General features: G+C 39.1%; 1 protein-coding gene across 7 annotated transcripts in view; it reads left to right on the top strand.

The window, feature by feature from the left end:
- The first annotated feature begins 3,389 nt into the window (after positions 1-3,389).
- adgrl2b.1 (adhesion G protein-coupled receptor L2b, tandem duplicate 1) overlaps positions 3,390-23,579 on the top strand; it is a 126,340-nt gene continuing 106,150 nt past the window's right edge. For all 7 annotated transcript variants that reach the window (XM_088428974.1, XM_088428972.1, XM_088428973.1 and 4 more), the window contains exon 1: positions 3,390-3,892. The gene's annotated coding sequence lies outside the window, so the exon portion shown is untranslated. The remainder of the gene's footprint in view (positions 3,893-23,579) is intronic.

Raw genomic sequence — 23,579 nt, 5'->3', positions numbered from 1 at the left:
TCAAATTTAAGCAAAATAAGAACGTCGGCCCAGCACAGGACATTAAAACTTAAAAAAAAAAAAAAAATATATATATATATATATATATATATATATATATATATATATATATATATATATATATATATATATATATATATATATATATATATATATATATATATATATATATATATATATATCGTCATGGTCTTCTATTTTTTTGCAACCACCAGGTGGCCCTAGTAGTGCTGTGGAAATTAAGATCATTGTTGTCGGTATTCAATAAACAGGCGCCAACACATTAGTTAAAAAAGTGGAAAAAAAGTTTTTTGCAACCATTAGGTGGCGCTAGTAGTGCTGTGGAAATTAAGATCATTGTTGTCGGTATTCAATAAACAGGCACCAACACTGGAGTTAAAAAAGTGGAAAAACGTTTTTTTTGCTGCCACTAGGTGGTGCTATGTAAGATAGTATAACGTTTGCAGATGTCTTCAGAACAGGTTGTATATAAAACATGTGAAATAGAGAAGAACGGATCAGCTGGGTTAAGTTACAAGAACTTTTACGCTAACAGTGAAGCGTCGTAATTTGCAGCGTCGTATAGGCCACGCCCATTAACGAAACATTAGGCGTGTTCTTCAGTTTCAAGGCTTTTCAGACAAAATTTCAGTTACATTCGTTAAACGGCTTCAACAAAGAAAAATAAAATCATAAAAATAATGTCATAATACTGTCTTCCACAAGGTGGCGTTAGCACTACGATAAAAAATGAGTGCATAGATGTCTTCAGGGAAAGGACTCCTATCAAATGTAAAATTTTGAGAAGATAGGATTATCTGAATCGAGTTACAGCTGCTTTTACTGTTAGGTTGAATCGTGGGATTTTGCGCTGCCGTATAGGCCACGCCCAGTGGATTACAGTATACAGTATACCCAGCAGCTGGCATCTCCAGACCAAATAGCTTTGGTGCTTTTATAGCCAAACATTTTGTTGTGCAGTTAGCCATTAAGATTAGATCATATTCGCCCACAAATGGAACTTTAATGCTAATGTGTTGCAGCTTACAGTAATGCGCTCTCAACTTTGGAGTGGTAATTCCTGCAACGGAGCTTAATCACGGCCCCAAAACTCAGTTGGGGTTTCACTTTTAAAACCCATCGGGGACATTAAACAAAGTTAAAAATAAAAACAATCCATAAATCTTCTTTGAAACCAGCCTAGGATGAATGTTGTGATTTGTGAACAATACACATTGGAGCAGTGGTACTAGTACCCCCGGGGGTACTTGAAGGAACTTCAGGGGGTACTCAAGATTTGAAATAAAACAAAGAAACAAACATGTAAAAAATATTTCAAAGTAATTGTTGAAAACCTAAGTTCATAAAACAGATTCCTCAGTAGGTTATTCAAATTTATTATTGGAAATGCCAGATTCTCCCCCATACTAAAATGGTTCGACCCAACTTGCCATGTGCCTTCGCTCGTTACCTGTCAAGTTAATTATTTATTTTTGTGAAAACATATGCTGCTACAGCTAAAAAGAGGACACTTTAAGTTGAATATTTTGAAAAATATGTATTTTGAATTATTTCCTTTTGAGAACAGGTCTGATACTTTGTTGATTTTTTTTTAACTAACTTGAATTTATTTTTAAACTGAATCTCTACTGTAGCTTTAAAATTGCTTCTTTTGCTGTCAAAATTCATTTCCACCGTACCTGAAAATGGCGTCTTGGTCAGTTGTTTGGTGCACATAATCAACACTCTTGACCTTCCATCTTTGGCCATTGCTGAGGACAAAAAAATAAATAAATAAATAAATAAATAGCAGGAATCAAAAGAAGAAACAATGACAAAAATAACTACTAACCTGGGTCCGATATTAAAAGACTTGTGAAATCAGGTGAAGGCTGGACCGAAAGAATTATTTCCAAAACATTTTTTTTTTTTTTTTTCCTCTGGGCTGGGTAGCTCCAGCACTTCCTGATCGACAAACACTAACATGCTCCCACTCACAACTATGGAAAAATTAAAAGGATCCTTCTCTTAGTTAGCCAATTTCAGTAGTAAAAAGTTCATTTTTGTCAAAAATTAGTCAAATGAAAATTTTCTTCATGTCAAATATATTTAAATTCACATTTGTCCACTGAACACAACAAAACAGGTGCTCAAGGTTCAAGTAACGACTAATCGAGCCTCAGCTTGTGAACGTCACATGACCAAACACAGAAAACAGGTGAGCTGTGATTGGTCATCAGAGCGACAGAATCGAAAAATAAAAGAAAAAAAGTTTTTGAGGGTATGTGACCAAAAATATAAAACCAGTTTTTATCGTAATAATAAATAAAGGGCTTGAAAACAACAACAATGCAGACTTTGTACAAATCATGTAAATATGCTAAAATTTATGGAAGTCATGACATTTTAAAGACTTAAAAAAGCTGTCAAAAAAACTTATTAAAGTAGTTAATTAATTGACTGATTAAACTTCTAAAAAAAAATGAACTTGATGCCTGAAAAATGTAAAAATATGTTTTTGAGATTTAATGTGTTTACACAGACTACTTAAAAGGCGATTCATGGCTATCACTAAGGTAAGTTGTACTGTCTAGTACTGTGGAAATATATTGATAATACAGTATGTGCTATATATATATATATATATATATATATATATATATATATATATATATATATATATATATATATATATATATATATATATATATATATATATATATATATATATATATATATATATATATATAGCACATACTGTATTATCAATATATTTCCATGTTCTACTATAGATTACACAGATTACTATGTATTGTAGGTGTTTTGTGATCATTTTCACTCCTCTGGCACATAATAATAATAATAATAATAATAATAATAATAATAACAATAATAACAATAATAATAATAATAATAATAATAATAATAATAATAATAATAATAATTATTATTATTATTATTATTATTATTATTATTATTATTACCAAAAATGACAAAAAATTCCAGGGCCTGTCACCTAATCTATGGAAGTGGGAATTTTTTTAAATAAATTTTCTTTATAAACAAGTAATATATGCCATACGTCTTTTTTAAAGAAACAAAAGAATTAGTAGTGAAATATTAAATAACGTTGTTAAAATGTTATGCCTGTGCTAAAAAAATGTTAAAAACAAAATGTAGACGCCGGCCGCAAATGGCCCCCGTGCCACAGTTTGGATACCTCCGGTCTAGTCATTTAATTGGCTCAATGGTGCAAGAAAGGGGTAATTAAAGCACGAATCCACTTGAATCCATTCCGCAGCCCAAATGGATTTTTCCTTACCTCCACTCCGGGATTTCCATACGTCTGAGTCCCGCCAGCTGCTGCAGAGCGTCGGTCCAGTGCTCCTTTGCTCGTCTGCTCAGTTGTCCTCTTGACTGCGCACGAGTCGTGTGGATGCGACACGCGCGGGCGGGCGTGCAACTAAAGCCCGGAGCTCACCGAGGATCTCATCTCAACACAACCCGGCTCAAGTGTGTCGCCGTCGGGCTCCAACGACCCTCCTGACCCACTTCCCCGCGACCTGCTCGGGACTTTTTCCAATTCACCTCGTCTCACTGGAGCTTGTCCCCCCCCCCCACCCTCACTTCAACCTTCTCGGGGCATGGCGCTTTACTTTTGAACCCCTCCCGGGTCTCTCCTCGCTTTATGGAGCTATTCGCCCGCTAACTGGATGTATCGATTCGCGGGGGAGCGTCTACCTGCCACCGCCTGTCCGCTGTGAGGCGAGCCGAACATGCAGCCGAGCCGAGCCTGTTTTTGTGTGACCCGGAGCTCAGTTTGTGGGGGCCGTCTCGTCTGAACCAGGCCAGCCGCGTTGATCCGAATTTCACTCTCCTTCCTTCTATCACGGTAAGTAGCATCCCCTCCATCGCCATATAGCGCTTAACTATGGAACAAGTGTCTCTTTGACTTTTAGAAAATGTTCGCTTTTGTTTTGGAAATTCTATTTTAATTGAACGTACACGTTGGTGGCTGACCAAGTGCAGTGACCGTTTTGTGCACGCCGACACACACACTTTGAACTAAGTAGCTGCATGTCAGTTGCCGTCTCCATTTACCTCTCCATTTTACAGCTATAAAATAAGATCATTTCACAGAGCATGTATAATTCACGGAGCCTCCATGCCAGCCATGCGAGATGATGGCAGACACACAGACACTAACACAGACAGACGCACACACACACACACACACACACGCAGACATGCAGACAGATGCAGAGTTTTAACAGGCTGGGGAGCAATATCTGACAGCCCCCTCCTTATGTGAGGCATTTTCGGAGGCAGGCAGCCTCGGACCTGGATCCTCTCCCGAGAGAGCAAGGCACCGCTGACACATCAAGGTTAAACCATATTTACGCTCTTTTTTTTTTCAATCGTGTGATGCTACCGCAGCGTTATATAAGGCAAGTATTGGGTCATCAATCAAAACAAGCGTCCATTTTTCTTAAAAGATGTTAGAGTGTCTTTTCAGCCACAGGGGGGGTATTTATGAGGTCAGTTGCCAAAGAGAAAAGTCCGAGTAGGACTGCAATTTCCACACAAGTTGATGGTCTTCAACACCGTGTGCAAGTGAAGCAGGCGATTGTCCAAAATGTCTCCTTGTTGGACTACTAATACAACTAATGTTTGGATTTGATGCAGCCGTAACTCTTGAGTTCATTTTAGAATCAGATTTTGTATCGTTGACTCCATAACTCTTGTTAGAAATGTAAAATAAATCATGAAAAAATCAATCGAAGGACTGAACGGCGAAACGATGTGGCAAAAAAAAGCATGTGTGTGTAGTGGTAATTTTCTACATTTTCACCAAATTATTGTTTTTTTTCACCAAAATTGGAATGCACGCAAGTCCAAAATGTGCCCTAATCTGTTCATATACTACATTTAATAATTCATCTTAATTAAGTAGCTTAATCTGGTACCAAATTTGGTAATTTGAGATTAAATGGATGCCACACATTACTAGAAATCAGTTTGTGTGAAGCAATCATTCTCCACATTTTCACCAACTTCTTTTTTTGCCCTAATCTTCATTTATTTATTTATTTTACCATTTAATGATTCATCATAACAAAGTAACAAATTTTGGAACCATATTTGGTAACTCGAGATCAAATGGATTCCGCACACGAATCAAGATAAAATGGCGCTCGGTTTTCGGAAATCATTATTTCTTTTATCATAAATTATGTACGACATTTGCTTTCGATGCATAGTTAATATGTCGCTTTTACAAGTACCGTATTTAAATGCGTGCAAGGCAGATGTCCAAAATGTATCGTTGATGGACCCAAAATGTAATTTATGTGCATGTATTTCCTGTTTAGTACTCCACAGCATTGTTTTAGTTGATTTTGGAACCATATTTGCTAATATGAGTTTAAATTGATGACACACTAGGAAAGCAATAACAATAATGAGCAAATAAATATATATTCGGTTGCAAATGTGAATTTCCCGCTATTTTTGGAAGCCAAACCATTTCTTTGAAGCCGGCGCGTTGTTGTATAGTGAATGTTTATGTTTGTACATGGTCATTGCGCATCATTAGTTAGCGTCCTTGGCTGAATTATTGATGCGTTGTTTTATACCGTTAGAATGAAATCTTCTGATCTGGGGCCATTTTAGTTATGCTCAAGTCCACCGAGTGCCATACTACATTTATGAAAAAATATAAACGAAAGCGCTAATGATGTGGTGTGCAGTGAAGGTGTGAATGTGAGTCGTATGCTCCAGCTATAAATGAACAAATATGGGAAATCATTGATGGATATGAATTATTAGTCAACATGAAGATTATTTGTGGGCTTTTTATGTCAGTCCCTATGAGGTTTGGTTTGTTTTGAAATGCACGGCTGGCTGCATTAAACGCTTCAGCGGGCCGTAAATGGCCCACGGGCCGGAGGTTTCCCACCCAATGGTTCATTTATATCGAGTTATTGTCAGATGTGGTTTTATGGTTTAAAGGGTGTCTATAAATGAGACCTTAAAGGGATACTTTACTTATTTAGCCATTAAAAATGGAATATTTCTATGGAATGGAATATGGCTATTATAATTTGATAATATGGCTATTATAATTTGATAACTTTTTTTGTAATATTGCCTCTGCTGTCGACTGAAAATGATATCACGTGCTTAGAGCTCAGGTTATATCTAATCATTAATATCTTTTTAAATGTATTAATGAAAAAACAACGTCATCAAATGAAATATAGACAAAAGATTTGTTTTACTGTTGAATGGCAAAATGAGTAAAGGATCCTTTTAATTCAATCGTTTTCAAGCTTTATTCAATGACGTACCCCTTTGTAAAATAGTTTTTTTCAGCCGCACAAGCATTTTCGGTTGGATGAAAGAAAAAACACAAAAAATGGAAGGCTTATGTCTGATTTATTAAAGTTCTGAACTGCATTTGTCCTGCAATTTCTGAAGATAGCTCATGCAACGTTATTAGTTTTATTTCTGGCTTGTCTGCTAGAAAATAGTCACTAATATACGTGCACTAGAAAATATAATACGCTATAAAATAAACTATAATATAATATACGTCTGCTAGAAAATAGTCACTAATATACGTGCACCACTGTTTAAAACTGATGAAAATAAAGAATATTTTGCAAAGGACTCACTATGACACAAGTTAGAAATTAGCGGTCTTATGTTTCAATTCATTTGCTCTCGATTTGAAAATAAAACCATATTTTTCCCGTTACTGCGTGAAAAAAAACCCCAAAACATTTAGATTTGATGATACCTTCAAATGTTTCCCAAAATAGCTGTCTTATGTTCCAATTCATTTGCTCTCACTTTGAAAATAACACCTTACTGTTAACCTGCAAATGTCTCCCGATACTTGCGATGGATTTGAAGTATCCAACAAGCTGCCGTGGTGTTTCAAAGAGGAGCGGTTGTTCTTTTCAGGGTGCTTCTAAAGCAGCCCAGGCAATCTTTTTACATGTTCGTCGGATGGCGAATTTTAAAGTTTGATGTTTCGGCGTGAACCTTTTTGGCTCGCCGAAAAGGAAGGAGGGAGGACTATGGAGGCGCGGAGTCCATTCTGTGGCGATTGTGTTTGGAAAAACCCTGCTTTTCAGCTGGCGGTGAATCGTGGGACAGTAGGAATTGAAAGCGAGAGAGCGGGAGGCGGACAAATGTTCTGTTACATTCTCGCCACATACACACACATGTGCTCTCTATCTCCACTCCATCTCTCACCCAAGCCAGGCATGCTGCTCGGGTCCATTTGTCTGTGTTGTCCTGGGAAGGAAGTGCCATCTCATCTCGCCTCGCGCAAATGGTTTCAATGCAGGCGAGTGTGAATTCTAGCGGCTTTTTGTAACTTGCCATTTCCATATCAAAGTGTCTGCATTTCAATAGGCAGAACATGAGCTACCAGCAGCCCCCCCCCCCCCCCCCCCCCCCCCCAAAAGCCGCTCTCCTCATTCCCTCCTCTTCCTCTCAAGCAGCCTCGTCCTGCTGCTGATGCATGATACATACGGCCTTTTTTTTTTTTTTTTGAAACGCCCCGCATTTTGTTTGCGAGAGAATTTGTCGGCCGTAATCTAAATCATCAAAAGCCTTTTATAGTCTTTTAGCTGGAACATTGGCCACCTTGGATCGCCTTAACCCTCCCTACCCACCGCTCGTGCCCTCCGCCCCTCGCACACATCTACAAAGATCTGATCTTCAAGGGAAAGAATAAAGCATCCAGTGTGTGAATACATAACTTGATGAAAATGTGTTTACTCACTTTGACTGGTAGTTTGGCCACAGACATCTGAAATAGCCGGAGGGAATTTTTCGCCTCACGCTGCATGGTTCCAAAGCTTTGCAGCGTGGCGTGACACTGAGCAACTGATTGTTTGCGGCACAAATTATATTTATTACACTTTGCGTGCAGCCTTTGTGAAGTATATGACCGTGACAAGGCCATTTTTTTTCTTTTTCCTCTGTTATTCTTTTTCTTGGGTGGATGAAAGAAAATAGATAAACTTTATTAGTTCCGCAATAGAAAAATGTGCAAAATGCTCACTTATAGAGGCTGCTCAAGGACTCATTTTGAAGTTCCTGTGTTCTTATAAGAAATATTCATTTCGCAGAGCAGATGTTAAAAAATATCAGGTATGTTAGATAACACTTTATTTTTCAGACCAACACAAGCACAAGTACTCAATTCTTGAGCATTCCTGGTTACTGATGTCAAGTACCAATCCCACCAGTACTTTTGATTTGAAGATTCACTCCAAAAAGCAATGAAAGATCGGAATAAGTGCCTACTTTTTCCAGTACAGTATTTTCCTTCAAATTCCATGAAATTCATGACAATTTTCAGTTCTTTTTTCATTCATGAGATCTAATTTGTGATCCTAAAACTAACGTATTTTCCGCACTATAAGGCGCACCGGATTATAAGGCTCACCCTCAATTAATGACATTTTAAAACTTTTTCATTCACAGTATAGTAATAACAATAATAACTCAAATAATAACTCTAAACTCTCAATAGCATGATAACTGAATGTCAATATGAGCAACCTTGTTCAACCGTAAACACGCAAAAGAAACAGGTAAAGCTTACTTTATCACTTCATTCCCCGTCTACAAATCTCAATATTGATCCATATATAAGGCGCACCATTAGCTTTTAAAAAAAAAATTAAGGCTTTTAGGTGCGCCTTACAGTGCGGAAAATACGGTACTCCAAGATAGATTCTATAATCGGCTGCCGTCACCGATATCTTGAAAAACAGGCCAAAAATCCATACTTGGTATCGGTACTCGCCCTTATTATTAGGCCTGCAACTAACAATGATTTTGATAATGGATTAATCTGCATATTATTTGACGACGAATTGGATCAAAGTTTTCATTTTTATCGCTTTATTCAAAAATGGTGCACAATTTCAAATTGACATTGCAATAACTTAAGTAAGCTAAGATTTTGTTCCTAGTTTGGTCATTAACTTGTCAGGAAAAAATATCAACTTTGTTACATTTTCCAAAACAAAACCTTATGTATGTGATTCTACATAATGATAGTAAGTCCACGTACATGAAACACTATAGTTATATTTTGAATATTTAGTAGATTATTGATAACTTAGTGTGGCAGGAACAGAGCCAGTCTTCTTGTATTCTTACATATTGGCCGCAATTATTATCATTATTATTTCGTGTTGACCGTTGGAGCCTGGACCAACACTTCACCCCACATTATTTTCCATTTCCAAGTGAGAAAAACTTGAAGGTCAACCGATACTATAGTTTGTGTCTTCAGATGCCAAATGTGCAACTCTGCAGACTGCTTTCAGGGCCAAAAATCTCTAAATTAAACATCAAACGCGACTTAAAGAACTAGAACATGTCCTTAAGGTTTAATACAGCTAAGTGCATGCATGTGTGCTAGAGAGGAGAGCTCAGGCTTGCTGTCTTTTTGTTCAGAGCAGTTTGCGCTAAGGGAGGAGGGAGGGGGGTCGGGGGGGGGGGGGGGGGTGACAGAAGCTCACCTGCCATCTTCACTCTCTGGGCGAGGACTTTGACAGCTGTCTTGTCTCATTCTCTTTGATGCTCTCGCACCGCAACGTTGGACAACAAACGGACAATAAGGCAAGGAGGACGACCTGCCATGAATCATGGCTGCCGGTCAAGACAGCATGAGCAATCGACCGCAGGGATGCAGTCAAACCGCCAAGGTTGACCCCCAAATTGTTCAGGTTTTAAAACGGTTTATTCCCCCATAGGAATATTTTGAAAGTGAATCAGCCATTGATTCACATCTTTTCAGTTCTGTTTCATCGTTGTTCCATAAATTGTCACCTTGAAGAGATACACACATGCCGGGTGTAAAAAAAACCCAGCAGATAAGCCGCACTGGCTCCTCCCACCTGTGGTCCCTTTTGAAGGTTTCTGATTTTCCCCAAATTGCGGTTTTTGAGTTTTTCCTTGCCCATCTGGAAGCTTTGAGCGGGGGATGCTGTTGTGTTCCTACAACGAAAGGATGTTCGACTTCTTTTTTCAAAAGAAGTCTCGACATGGCCTCTTTTCAGCCCTTTGAGACTTGATTCAGGGCTATACAAATCAAATTTGATTGATTGATTGATGGTCTATAAGCCGCAGGGCTCAAATCATTAGCAAAAAGTTGCGGCTTATAGTCGAAAAATATGGCAATTAACAATAAATCAAAGGAATTCAATTGATTTGTCGTTTTATAACTCGCAGACAATCATACATTTTTGCTGTTATGCTATCTGTACGTCACATTCCCGGTTGCACGGTCACGATCGTATTTCTCCTCTTTATCGTGACTTCTATTGCAAAAAAAGTCAATGAAGTCTAACAATTTATCAGTCATTTCCCCTATTAGTCTCAATATGAAGCTCAAACTATCCGTCGATTCTTATTTTTCACGAAACTGTTGACTCAACTAAACAACGGAATATCCGTCATAGGTTTTTCTAGAGGTTACAGTCAAGGTATTTGCACATCCTACCCTCCATAAGCGAGCCCCTAGTGTGCTATTATCAACAATGACATTTGACTTATCTCACATAGACCGCGGTTACGCCTTGTTTATACGTGGGAAGGCTTTGGCAGTAACAGACCGCTGAAAAGCTCGGGCAGGTCAATGCAACTTGATTGTTTACGTTATTGAAAGGTTGCTGAGGCGCTACCGCTGCACTCCTTTCATCTTTCACCACCCCCACCATCATGAAGCGGGAAGACAAAAACACCCGGCTAATAACATTTGTCACTTGCACAATCAGTGACTGAGCAGCGCTGACTGTGGCATCAACAGATGGAATCGTGGAGCTGGATTAAATTTAAAGTCCCGTAAGCTATTTAGAGCCCACATAAGAACAACAAATTACAATATTACCTGGTGACTTTTGAAGGAGATATAAACATCACGCCACGTTGAGACTTGAGATGTTGGGAGTTCATTTTTGATCAATAGCACTACCGAATGCTCAATCCGGATCAGATCCGGATTAGTTCTGATATTATTGCATCTAATCTAATATGCACAGCATATATATAAAAACGTATACCTTAATTTTTGGACTATAAGACACCCCTGACTATAAGCCGACCAAGAATTTATTTTTCTCGCGTATATGACAGGTTCTAACATCTGATATTTACATGAAAAATTGAATAAATGTGAATAAATGAATAAATGTAAGTTTTTTTAATGTAATACTTGGTTCCAGCAATAACAAAGACTGAACATTTTTGTCTGTAATGTGTATCTATTTGTCTGTATTTGGTACATGCAACATAGACTTCAACCTGTGGGCCTTGAAGGGGGTTCCTCCCACCTCTGGTCCCTTCTGAAGGTTTCTGATTTTCCCCAAATTGGGATTTTTGAGTTTTTCTACAGGGGATGCTGTTGTGTACCTTACAATGAAAAGACATCTTTTTTTGAAATAAGTCTCGACATGACCTCTTTTCATCTGTGAAGCCCTTTGAGACTTTGGTGATTCAGGGCTATACAAATTAAACTTGATTGATTGATTGAACATGCCTTCAAGTTTCAAAATAAGAGTAGCAGCAAGACACTTTCAACACAGGTCTGACATACCTGCGCGTTTAGAAATAATAGCGAATCTCTTGTGGTAAACATCGAGGAAAACCACACGAATGATAAAACTGTTTACAAATGTGGTACAAATATGGCTGGTAGCCATAAAGCGCCACAAATACTTCACATAATATAAGATCATTTTTAATCATGCACAGAGACCTCCCGGTACAAACTCCACATGGATTCTCAGTGACGAAAAAATCAATTTCCATACCTGTCTCTACCGCTAATTTCTTATGAAACAAACACCCCTCCATATTTAGTTCAAAGTGTTCCACTTTCAAGTAACTTTTTCTTCCATTTTACTTCCCATTTAGATTTCCCATGACACCTGTTTAGGCCGCCAACAAGTTGGGACTAGAATAATGGCGCACTCTGATTTTTTTTGCTGTGACTGCACTTCACGTTCCACATGGATTCTTAATGCTAAAAATCCACAAGTTCATTCATCATACCTGTTTCTTCCTTTAATGTTCTTTGTGAATCAATTTTTGATCCCAGCTTATAGTGAACAATTTTCCGCACAACCGATGTTTTTGTTTCCTATTTACTTCCTCTATGGATTTCCCATGGAACTCGTTTAGGCAACCGACTGGTTGAATTAACAGCGCCCTCTGTTGGTTGCTGCCAAATAGTGTTTGGCCCCAAAACAAATACTCATCACTTTATTTAGTTGAAAGTGTTCCACTTTGACCAAATTTACTTCCTGTTTGCTTGGGTCTGAATTAATTGCGCACTTGGCTGCTGCACAAACAATTCTTCATCATAACGTTGTGCATAAAAAAGCAACTGCACGCCCCTAACTTCACATTCCTCAGGGATTCTAAGTAATGCAAAATCTCTAGACCGCTAGATTAGGTAGTGAGCGCAACTGGGGGTACGTCAAGGCAGTTCAGGAGGTAGGTGAGATTTTAACAGGGTTTTTGTAGCTATCAGCAAAGCTAAAATAATGCTTCCAATGCTCTGACAGGAACAGCACCTTTTCAAATTAAGAACAAATTGATTGGAACAAGTGATTACTAAGTTGGGTTAAGGTTAGGTTTAGGGTGCACATGTCATTAGCGACACAATTCTCCAACGGGTGAACCAGAAATAAAACCGAAGCTATTACACGATTCATTTTCTGGACTTGCTGGATAAAATACGCCTACAGATACCACTACAAATGTACCCCATGAAGTACCTTCATGTACCCCCATTTGAGAATTGCTTCTCACATTATTATCTTGGCAATAAAGGTGCGTGCCGTGACCTTTCGATGCCCGCCTGTCGGTGACGCTAGCATGTTTTTTCAAGGTTAGCGCCTGCGTTCCTCGCCCTTAAGTATTCTCAAGAGGCGCGATTGGCAGGTGACGCTTGACGAAAAGACAGACGTAAATACGTGCTCCTTGGCAGAGGCCATTTTGTTGATTCAACAAAGTGCTGCTCGGTGAGCTTTTCATTGAACTGCGAATCCCCAGCATGGCCGCTCTGCGCCTCCCGTACCCAAATACGCGGAGACGAACGACTGGAATGATTGCGTGCGAGGGTAGTTAACTTGATGGATGAGCGCGCGGCGGCCGTGACGCGGGACGGCGGCACGGGGAGGAAATCCTCCGCCGTACTACCACCTTCGGCGTTTCGGATGACGGTTAACTTTCCCCCACTGCTTTTAAAATGGATATTTAATGATCAACAGAGCCGTGGAGCTTAAGGTCTTAAATCGGCGCCCCCCTCCCAACGCACTCCTCCGCAGCCCCTCGGTGTTGTCAAAGGGAGCGACGCGATTTAAAAGGAGCTTGTTGCCTTGAGTGATGGATCATCAGAGGTCTGTTTGGGTCGTGTGTTAACCCTTTGCTGTTTGCAAATCTCTCCCAGTTGGGGAGCCGTCGGCGGCGCGTGATGGATGCGTCCGGGGTCTGTGGGCTTCATCCATCAGAAGATTAGCGCTGACCTGCGACTCGCTCCGTTTGGCTAACTCTCTCCCCGCCATCAGCACACGAGCGTGTTACTTTTGTCTCGGGGCTGGGGGGGCGAGTCGCGATGGCGAGCCGCGGCATGGCAGGAAGCGCGTGCGTTAAAAAGGTCGGCGTGGGGCGCGCCATCCATCTTCCTGCGCTTTGTCTCGTCCCCCAAATTCCTAAATAATTTCATGTAATTATCCAAGAAATTGAGGTTTCACTTCATGCTCCGCTGCAGAGGAATGTCTCCCGTCGACCCCCCCCCCCCCCCCCCCCCCCCCTCCCTCACGTTACCTTGCGCACCCCGCACCCTTCCCGCGGCATTCTCCATATCATATAAAAATGTAAATCACTCCGCTGATGTAGTGTGACGGTATTATTTCTCATTTGGCACAAAAAAGGGGGAGAAATGGATAGAAAGACCGCGCCCGCGTTTCATTTCCCACATGTGCAGTCCGGAGCCAGCGAGGCTTTGATTGACAGCCGGTATTCTTCTTTCAGAGGCTTTCGTGTGCAAAGTTACTCAGTCGAATTAATAGCCAAAATAATTTAGCTGGAATCGTTTCTTTGCTTCCATATTTAGCTCGCCGGCGCTGCCGATTTTGAATATCACCTCCCACGATATGACACTGCTGGCACTTTTTTTTTTTTTTTAATCATATCTCAAATATGGAAAGAGTACTTGCAATGTTTTCACGCTGGTCTTTTTGTGGGATTGTTCGCAGGAGCTTCAGTTCCTCAACATTAATTGATTTATTTTAATAAAAGTGTGGTGTAAAGTAGAATGGATTGCAACATCAAGTATTAGGAAAAAGTCGACCAAGTCGGGTAGTTAACTTAAAAAGTATTCTGCCCGACCATAATCACCTGAACCACCAGCAATACAATACAGCAATGCAATGTAAATTGATCTGGAACATTAAAACCAATATATTAGACATGTGAAAAAAATGCATAAAACATTGTGCAATTTTTTTTTTCACAATCAAATGATTTTTAATTGAGGAAAAAAAATCTGCACAATGTTAATTAATTTGACTGAGGAAATAATGTTTACGGCAATTGAAAAAGTTTAGAATTTACGTATTTTGACAATGAGAGTGTCACTGCGCCACCTAGTGCCACAGATGTAAAATTAGACTACACAGCAAAGCCCGTTTCCCTATGCACCCTGCCTACCATCACGTCACGCCCCCCGGCACCACTATTTGAGAAGGACTGCTTCACAGTGATATCACGAGGCATATTTTATTGAAAGACTTAAGAAGATAGATTGTTTAACCCAACTTTTTATATTTCTGTCTGTCTGCTGGAAAATGGCGTCACTAATGACTATGCATCTGAATAAGATTGAGCAAAATTAGGGCATGCAGAGTTCAAAAACAAATTTTTGCAATCGGTTGCCTCATGATCCAGTTAATTTGCTCTTAATTTGAAAAGAAACACATACTGTTCCTGTCGCAGCACGGCTGTGTAAAATACATGTGTTGAGTTTATTATTTTGATTAAAAATGATTAAAACAGTAATGTCCAGCATGACTTAAAAAGAAAAGATTTCTTTTTTTTTTTTTTTGCAGGGGGGACATTTCACACAGCCCCGTGTCACGGCATTAAAAAAGCATTAAACCAGATTTGCTGATATCTGCAGGATAAAATCTCACATATCCCCGGGGTACTCCTACCTCTATTAGAGAACCGCTGTTCTACACGATCTAGAAAATCGGTAACGATAAAAAAAACGGTCATTTCCTTGACCCCGAACGCTACGTTAAAGTTGCATGCAGTCATTCGTGTCTCATACGTTATCTGAGGTGACGCCGGCATGTTTTTCAAGGTGAAAGGTTATCTCCCGACGGCCTGACACTCGCGGGGGCCGTGATTGGCAGGCGTTGTCACTTAGGATGGGAAACCGCGGCAGGATGTATGGGCAGGAATGGCACGGCTCGCTTTCAAAACGCGTCAGTTCACTCGGCCGTCTCGCTAGCGCCACGTTTCGGCGGAGGCGGCCCTCCTCGGCGCCACGGGGGAGCGGCTTTCAAGGGTAATTTTGGCAGCTGCTGTAAGCGAACTTTTAAATCTAGGTTTCATCCTATGAAGCATTAAGTCGACACCCCCTCAAAAATAAACCAATGATTATATGGAATATGAATTTGGCTGCGCTAGCTGTACTCATTTGTTCCATTCAAAAACTTTGCCGAGGCTAAGGGGCACCAATGATCGGCGTCTTATATATGAAGAGTTCTGATGAATTTCTGTTTGCTAATTGCTTCACGGCGGAGTTTTAATTAAGCGACAAAATCATTCCGCCATTCAAAAGCTGAGTGTAGTCACGTAAGTTATGTTTTGAAAAGCATAATTATATGTCCTTGTTGTCAGGGCTAAATACAAGCAGGATCTTTTCCTATAAAGTGGTGTTTTATACGCACGCTAATGATGAAAATACTTTGAAATGAAAACTTAAAGGACAAAATCAGTTTGTTAAGGGGGGAGGTTGGGTTGGATGTGATGTTAATTTTTTTCCCTTTTGGAAATAGAAACATTAACATTAACTTACATACTAAATGTGTAGTCGCCGTTCCAAAATTTTGCCTTTGATCTTTGACATAAAGTTTCTCAATTGTGGCTCTAAATTTTATCATTTTATCATCATCAAAAGCATGAGTAAAAAGCTGTGGAATTAGATCTCATTGTGAAAGTTATATGGTACGATCTTGTACTAAACTAGAGTCACTAAATGGACCGCTTATGGTAATGAAATAAATTATCAAAATAATTAAATTCCCATTCTTGTCCTTGATAAATGTAAGCTTTTATAGATAAATAGGTTTACAGATTAATCTTTAATGCACTGAATGGCTTTTCAGTTTTGAGTTTGAAATGTCCGACTGCGTTTGAATGCACCTCGTGCACAGTTAGCATCCTGCTTTAACACTGAAAACGTCTGTTGCCTCGTGATGCTGTCATTCGTTCTCCTTTTTTCTGTTTTTTTTGGGGGGGTGGGGCTTGCCGGTAGTCTTAGGAAAGAACCGGTCGCTCTCGACCATCTGAAATGCTTTACAAAAGTTGCCAACCAAGCCACGCCCCTCTCCTCCTGTCTGCTCAGGTCCCCCCCCCCCATTTTTGGTGGAAAATTTGGTGCATTAATCGACACCATCGCCAATAAACCAAGCTGCTATATTCTTCAACTTCGTACTTCCTAGACACCAATAACTATCTTCATATTATCCAAGGCTTTGCTACCTATCTTGCATCTGGCATCTCACGTTTTGAATAGAGAATAAACATCTAAACAGATGAGTTTGTCAGGGAATAGCTAATGAGAGGTTTCACAGGGAGAACAACACAAATAGATTTATAACGAACTGTGAATAGGTGGAGGTTGACTGTTATCGACTTCTTTTCTGGAGCTTTGTATGGCAGCTTAAAGCCTGAATATTGTGCATAGGCAGTTCCGCAGATGGGAGCGCTGCTTCTTTTCAATGCGACGCTGCTTCTAAGACCTTTGTTAGGGCGTTTTAATTACAGCAGCGCTTGCTGTAATTGATCCGGGCTTAGAGGGATTTAACTGTCAATGGGAGCGAGCCCGGGCGTTAATACAGCCTAGCCAAAGCTTCCACCTTTGTGTTGTCTTCTTCTTCTTCTTCTTTTTTTTTTTTTTTACTCAGTTGACTCGCATCTGTCGGCGTAGCGGTTAAACGGGCCTCGCCGGGCAGAGCGACCAGCGCCGTCTGGTTCCACTCGAACATGTCTTTTGCCTGGGGTCGCCGCCACCGCCCGCTTGGTCCTCTTGCAGAGCATTCATGGCTTTTTGTGTTGTCACCCAGAAGCTTTAAACTTTCATAAGGCTGTTAGATAATGCTTCCCGATGAGGGTGAATTATTGATGGCCTTGTATGAGTGGGACTGGGCAGGCAAGCTTTTAACTCTCCAAAGCTGCTGCTGCTGCTGCTGCTGCCGTTGCTGCTGCTGGCTCGCTTATCCGGTAACTAGGGGACACAGCACAAACACTCAAGGAATGATGTAGTGGATGAGAGTGAGGGAAGAATAAAGCAAAGCAGGCAAAGAGGCTGAAAATAAAGTTAAAAAAAAAAAGCTTGCATTCTTTACAATGTCTGTTAGGTTGAGCCTCAGCTTGGCAGCACTGAAAAGCTTTACATCAACACAACAAGCCTGCCCTGTTTTCTCTACACAGCAGACATGCTGTATGGTGGCCGACTTTTGTTTCTATTTGTTGATTTTGCAGCGGTCTCTCTGTTTGGAACGACAAATGTTTCCTTTAAAGCACCTGAATTAAAACCAGACGTCCTTCGCCTGTGAGCAATGTCATATATTGGTGGTAAAATGTGGAAAAGATCTTGTAAATGTTTGTGCGTCCAGCCACTTCACGTTGTAAACTGCTATTTAGTGTAGTCACTTAAACAAGGGACACACATAAACTGACAATTACATTTGGATGTTTTTCTCCTGTCGCAATCAAATTCAGCATGGTCTGGTAAGAAGATGTCTCCAAAAGACTGTCCTGAGCAATAATCGTGTGATGTGGGTGTATTATTTATTACTGGCAAACATTTTGGAGCATGTTGACATTTTCAAAACGCACAAGGTAATTGTGTTCAATCTCATATCTAAAATGGGGAATCAATGCCATCTACTGGTGGTTTTGCATCAAGAAAGTTGTTTCCAAGATTGCCTTGTACACTGCAAAAACTAAATTTTAAAAAAGTAAAAAAGGCTTATAATAAGAAATATATTCTCATTTTTGGTCTAAAAAGAAAAAATACCTTGTGTAGAAAAACAATCTTAAGAAGATAATGCTTATTTTAAGATATTAATACTTGAATTTTCTTAAGATTTTTTTGCTCAAAACATTTATAATTTTTCTCATAACAAGATGAAAAGATGATTTTTTGCGATGTTTACAATGCAAGCTAGCTATAGAGTCGTATTACGATCAATAAATTAAATTCCAAGAGATGTCCCAAACTGCCAAAATCCACTTGCGCTACTTAACTTCCAGGCATGTCCCGATTAGGGCTGCACAATTAATCGAATTTATGTCATTTCAATTTGCATTATTTCCATTATGCAGTTTACGAGATTGGTGTTGTTTCCAGAATTCGGGGGCTCGCATTAAATAAATGGACTCGGATTAGGCTAGTCGATTCGGTGCATTAAAAGACACAAGAGTACAGATGCTAGAACCCAGGGTTATTTTTACTTTTTTAAAATCACACATTCGGACTGACGTGTGAGAGTTTTCCTTTCTAGTTCTGCGAAATGTGGCAACCTCTGTGCTCTCCTAATGGAAAAATAGAGAAATGTGTTTTTTTTTTTTTTTTTCGTTTTAAGGTACTGGTGTGAGACATGCTTTTTGATGAATATGCTATTGTATGATTTAGCGTAGTGTTAATGCGATTTAAAAGAAAGCTAAGGATTTTCCTCAAACAATAGCCTTTTCTTCAATGGGGTGCCATCAACATAATTATTTAAAAAAGTTCATGCATTAAAATAATTAAATTAGCTCACAGGTTGCCTATTAATTGTTCACATTCATGTATGTTTCACCATAAGAGTTTCACGCGTTTTGTTTTTTCTACTCCAATTTCACTTGATGAAAATTCTAATGCTCTTGTACATTGTTTCATATTATTAAAAAAAAATGAATGCCAAGATTGAAATTAAAACCTCCTTTACAGTTGAATAAATAAATACCCCTAGGCATCATTTGTGCTAATATTATAAATCATGATTACTTATAAATCATGATCTACTCTAAAGTCTTTCTTTGTTATCATCTGCTCATCTAGCTAGTAACGTTCGCGGGTTAACATTAGCTAATGAGTTTGATAAGATCGTTAGCGTTATCTGTTGCTGCTATTTCAACAGAATGACAAATGACAGATTGTCAGATTAATCACCGCGATGGGGTCGTAATTAACGCCGAGTACAACTCCCAAGATGCTTTGCGACGTCGCCAAATTACGTCTTGCGCTAACGATTTGACTGAGAGACTCCGGCGACGCAAAGCGAGTCAGGAATTGTGTTTTCAGCTGTTTCTCCTCGCCACAAATGAGTTAAATTGGCGTGAAGTCAGAGACATGGTTGATAAATCTGCTCAGGGTCACCTTTGAACAAGAAAATAAAGCAGTGAAACGCTAACAGAAACGACAGCGAGGGAACAAGGTGGTAATTTTGGTGCATTGAAAGGCGAAAAAAGGGGTCCGACTTGTTCTATTTGCCCCTGTTAATGCGCCAGATTGATTGCCCGTGTCTCGTTTCCAAAGAAACAGAGTTGTTGCCCAAATTAACAGCCCATCAACATCCAGGCCAACAGCATGCGTTTGGCTGCATATATTACGGCCATGCATCATTTCCTCAATACAAGCAAACTGTAGGAGCAATATGACCAAAATTCTATTAGCTGCTTGTTGTGATTAAACGCTAATGCATCTTTGAGGAAAAAAAGAAAAAAACTGAACAGTAATTCAGAATAATCACACAAATCAAATGCTATTAAACTGAAACATACCATTATGAATTTGGCGAAATTTAATTACAAGGCACATTTGGATGATGGGTTAATTTATGGTAATTGGATACAAGCGAAATGATGAACTGAGCCCATTTATGCCTTCATCTGTTTTTTTTTTCCAAGTATTCTGATTATATATGAAATAAAGTCACTTAAAATAAATCACTGAATATTTTAGAGAAAAGTAAGCGTGATTTTTTTTTCTTTGTACAAGCATGGTTTTTATTTTTACATGCTCAAATGCCTCAAAACATACTTTAAAAAGGTAAATGGAATACTTTTATTTAGAGTGTTTTTAAATGACAACTATATATATATAATTATATATATATATATATATATATATATATATATATATATATATATATATATATATATATATATATAATTATATATATATATATATATATATATATATATATATATATATATATATATATATATATATAACACAAAATAGACCAAAGCTAAAACACCCAAACTAATACATTTTGCTGTTGTAGATGTAATAAAACAAAACAAATCAGAAAAATAGTGGACAGTAATAAATTACTGTTATTTATTTCTCAATTTTTAACCATCAAATAAGCATCATGAAAAAATAACGCAAGTTTACCATTAAAAAAAAAAATCTTTACTTTTGAGTGAGCACTAAATTAAGGCTGTCGTTATTCTTTCTCGAATCAATGATCTTATTTAGCATTTCATCACTTACTCCAAATTAGGGTTGTCGTTGTAGCCCAAAAGTATATACAGTATATTTTTTTCTTATTTTCTTCTTCATCCTACTCGACAGTTACGGTTTTAATTATTTTTAATTGAATAAAACCAACCGTGTTTATTTACTGGCCTGATTCTTAGGAATCTATCTATATCCATCTGGCTAGCTGGCTAGCCGACTAGCTAGCAAGCTGGCCTGCTAGATAGCTAGCTTGCTAGCTATATCTAACTATCTATCACGCTCGCTAGCTACCTATCTTATCTAGATGTATATCTATGTGCATAAACAATGGCTCTAAACCTGCAGTAATTTAATCAACATCATTTTTTACAGCATTGTGGCAGGTTTGAACTCAAGAAGTGTATAAACATAGAGGTGACAGGCCCTTAATGTATTTGGAGCGGTCTCAGGGGAGTCATCGGCTTCGGCTACCGTTGTGCAATATCCACGCGATATGAGGACATTTTACACGACTACGATAGCTGCGCTCTTCACCGCCGCGGTCTCGTGAATTAAATCCAATTCCGAGCATGATTTCCTGTCGTTAAATGTCACGGGAAATCCTGTCGAGACTCACGGAGAGAGCGCTCTAATCGTTTTCTCATGAGAAAAAGCACACGCCTCAGGTCTTGTAGTCGTTATAAAGATATTGCTGTTTTTATTAGCAGGTGTTTTATGTCTTGGCTCAATGCTGCGCTACCCATTGTTTGTGCGCTCAATACCCGCTGGAAAGGAAACGATAACGTGTGAATAAATTACAGATTCATTATACCTTATTTCTGTCTATTTTTAGTCTGAGCTGTTTTAGTAATTGAGTCAACGTCGCAGCCATTTTGGAGACTGCAGTTTGGAGTTTTAACTGCTGATTGAATTGCAAGCGGGCCATCAAAAAAAGGACCCCTGCCCCCACCCCTCCAAAAAGTGCAATAATGATTTGTGCCGTGTTTAGACCTCAAATGTAATTGCGTGTTGATTTTCCAGGAACGCAGCGGCGTTACTAATTAGCTTGAGCGCAGCGAAATAAGGTGAGCCAAAGCACTGAAGATGCTTAATGAGCACAGACCGCACATAGCCGCTCAATAAACTCCGTGAAGCTGATTGGCTCGGGCGCCGGGGGGGGGGTACCCTAGGGTGAAACTAAACTTTGAATATACAACGAATGCGCCGTCCACCAAGGTGATGAAACGCGGCTGTAACTGAGTTTGAGTGGCATAACAAATTGCGAGAGAAGATATTTTGCAGGAACCTGATGAAATAGGAATCCGTCATTCGAACCTTTTAACCTCTGACCCTTAACCTTAATTCCAACCCACCAAGCCTAACCTTAACCTTGATGTCTTCACATCTAAAGAGAGGTTAATTTTTCTTTAATTCGGTCATCATTTACATCCTAATTGTGGACAATAATTTGGACAGAATTCTTTGTGACATTTTATGATGACAATCACAATTTGGGGTGATAATTCGGGTCAGTCTTTCAGACAATTTGATATCCACCGTAAAAGGAAGGCTTATCTAGTAAGAGTGATGGCGGCAAAGCGAAAACAAGTAAGAGATTTGGGCAGAATGATTCGACAGCAAAAAGGGCATTGAGGAGAAAATGGAGGAATCCGTAATGTAATCAGTAACAAATGGCCTGGTGTTTAGTTAGAGAAATGGGCTTCGCAAAGTTTGCTCTTTTCTTTCTTGTCACTCCAAAGCTGTTAAACTGCTCCCTGCTCTGCCTCAAATAAGTCTTCATGGAGCTAAAACTCACAGACTAGCTTAAACTCACAATCAAATCGAATGAAGGCACCAGGCTACTTTCTTTTGGTTGCTTAGCAACCGCTACCAAATATGCGCAAGCCGTCGTCCTAACCCGCTCCGACTGACAACATACAGTAGGCATAAAAGAACTTATCATTTGGTTTCTAATATTCTTCATTGTTTGTCAAATGTCATTTCATAACTAAAAATCCAGATGACCTCTATGAATTTTTACTTACTATTTTCCTCTGTAGGCGTTCTTTCTCATATGTTGGCTGGAGATGCGGAAAACTGTTATCAAGTCTGTCATGTCGGCGTGCGCTCTCTATTCTGGTTGGCTGGGAGCCTGAAGTGAAAGCACTGCGGTTCAAATGTCTGTTGTAGCTTTCTCTAAACATGTTAGCGATTTTTAACCTTCAGAAATATCGCAAATTCACTTCGAAAGTTGATATACTGTGAGGAGTCGGTTGTAATACTCTTTATATGGTTCTAGCTAGACAAGTTTACTGTACACTTAATCACACTTTTTGCTGTGACAACATTAGCTTACTGATTAGCATTGAGATCGTCATTGATTTTAGAAGACACATTTATTTCAATATATTCATTATTGATCAGTAGCAACCACAGCTGTGTCAGGATGTTAGCATGAAAGTGTAAAGTTATTTTTGTCAATTAAACTGCCTCTGAAAAATTAATCCCGGTCACTATCGAGGACACTTTCGACACTCTAAATGTTGGCAAACGGCGCCGTACAATAAATAACAATAATAAAGTCATATTTTAGATCAATAAATTGGCGAGTGAACATAATTTTGTAAACGTAATGTTGCGTTTTTTTATTTTTTTTAATTTATTAGGAGTCGGAACCTGTGACAAACAGTTTGCGCAGTAGAAAATCAAGTGACCATCTTTGCGACATGCTTCCGGGAAGAGCTTCATAATAAAAGCATTCCAAGGTGTTCACCTCTATACATTAATTGGAATGGTGACATTTATTTTGAAGCAT

This window comes from Hippichthys cyanospilos, chromosome 12, assembly GCF_059441005.1.
Source record: "Hippichthys cyanospilos isolate Australia breed blue-spotted pipefish chromosome 12, RoL_Hcya_1.0, whole genome shotgun sequence".
Lineage (NCBI taxonomy): Eukaryota > Metazoa > Chordata > Actinopteri > Syngnathiformes > Syngnathidae > Hippichthys > Hippichthys cyanospilos.
The sequence above is the reverse complement of the archived record's forward strand: the minus strand, read 5'-3'. Positions and strand labels throughout refer to the sequence as shown.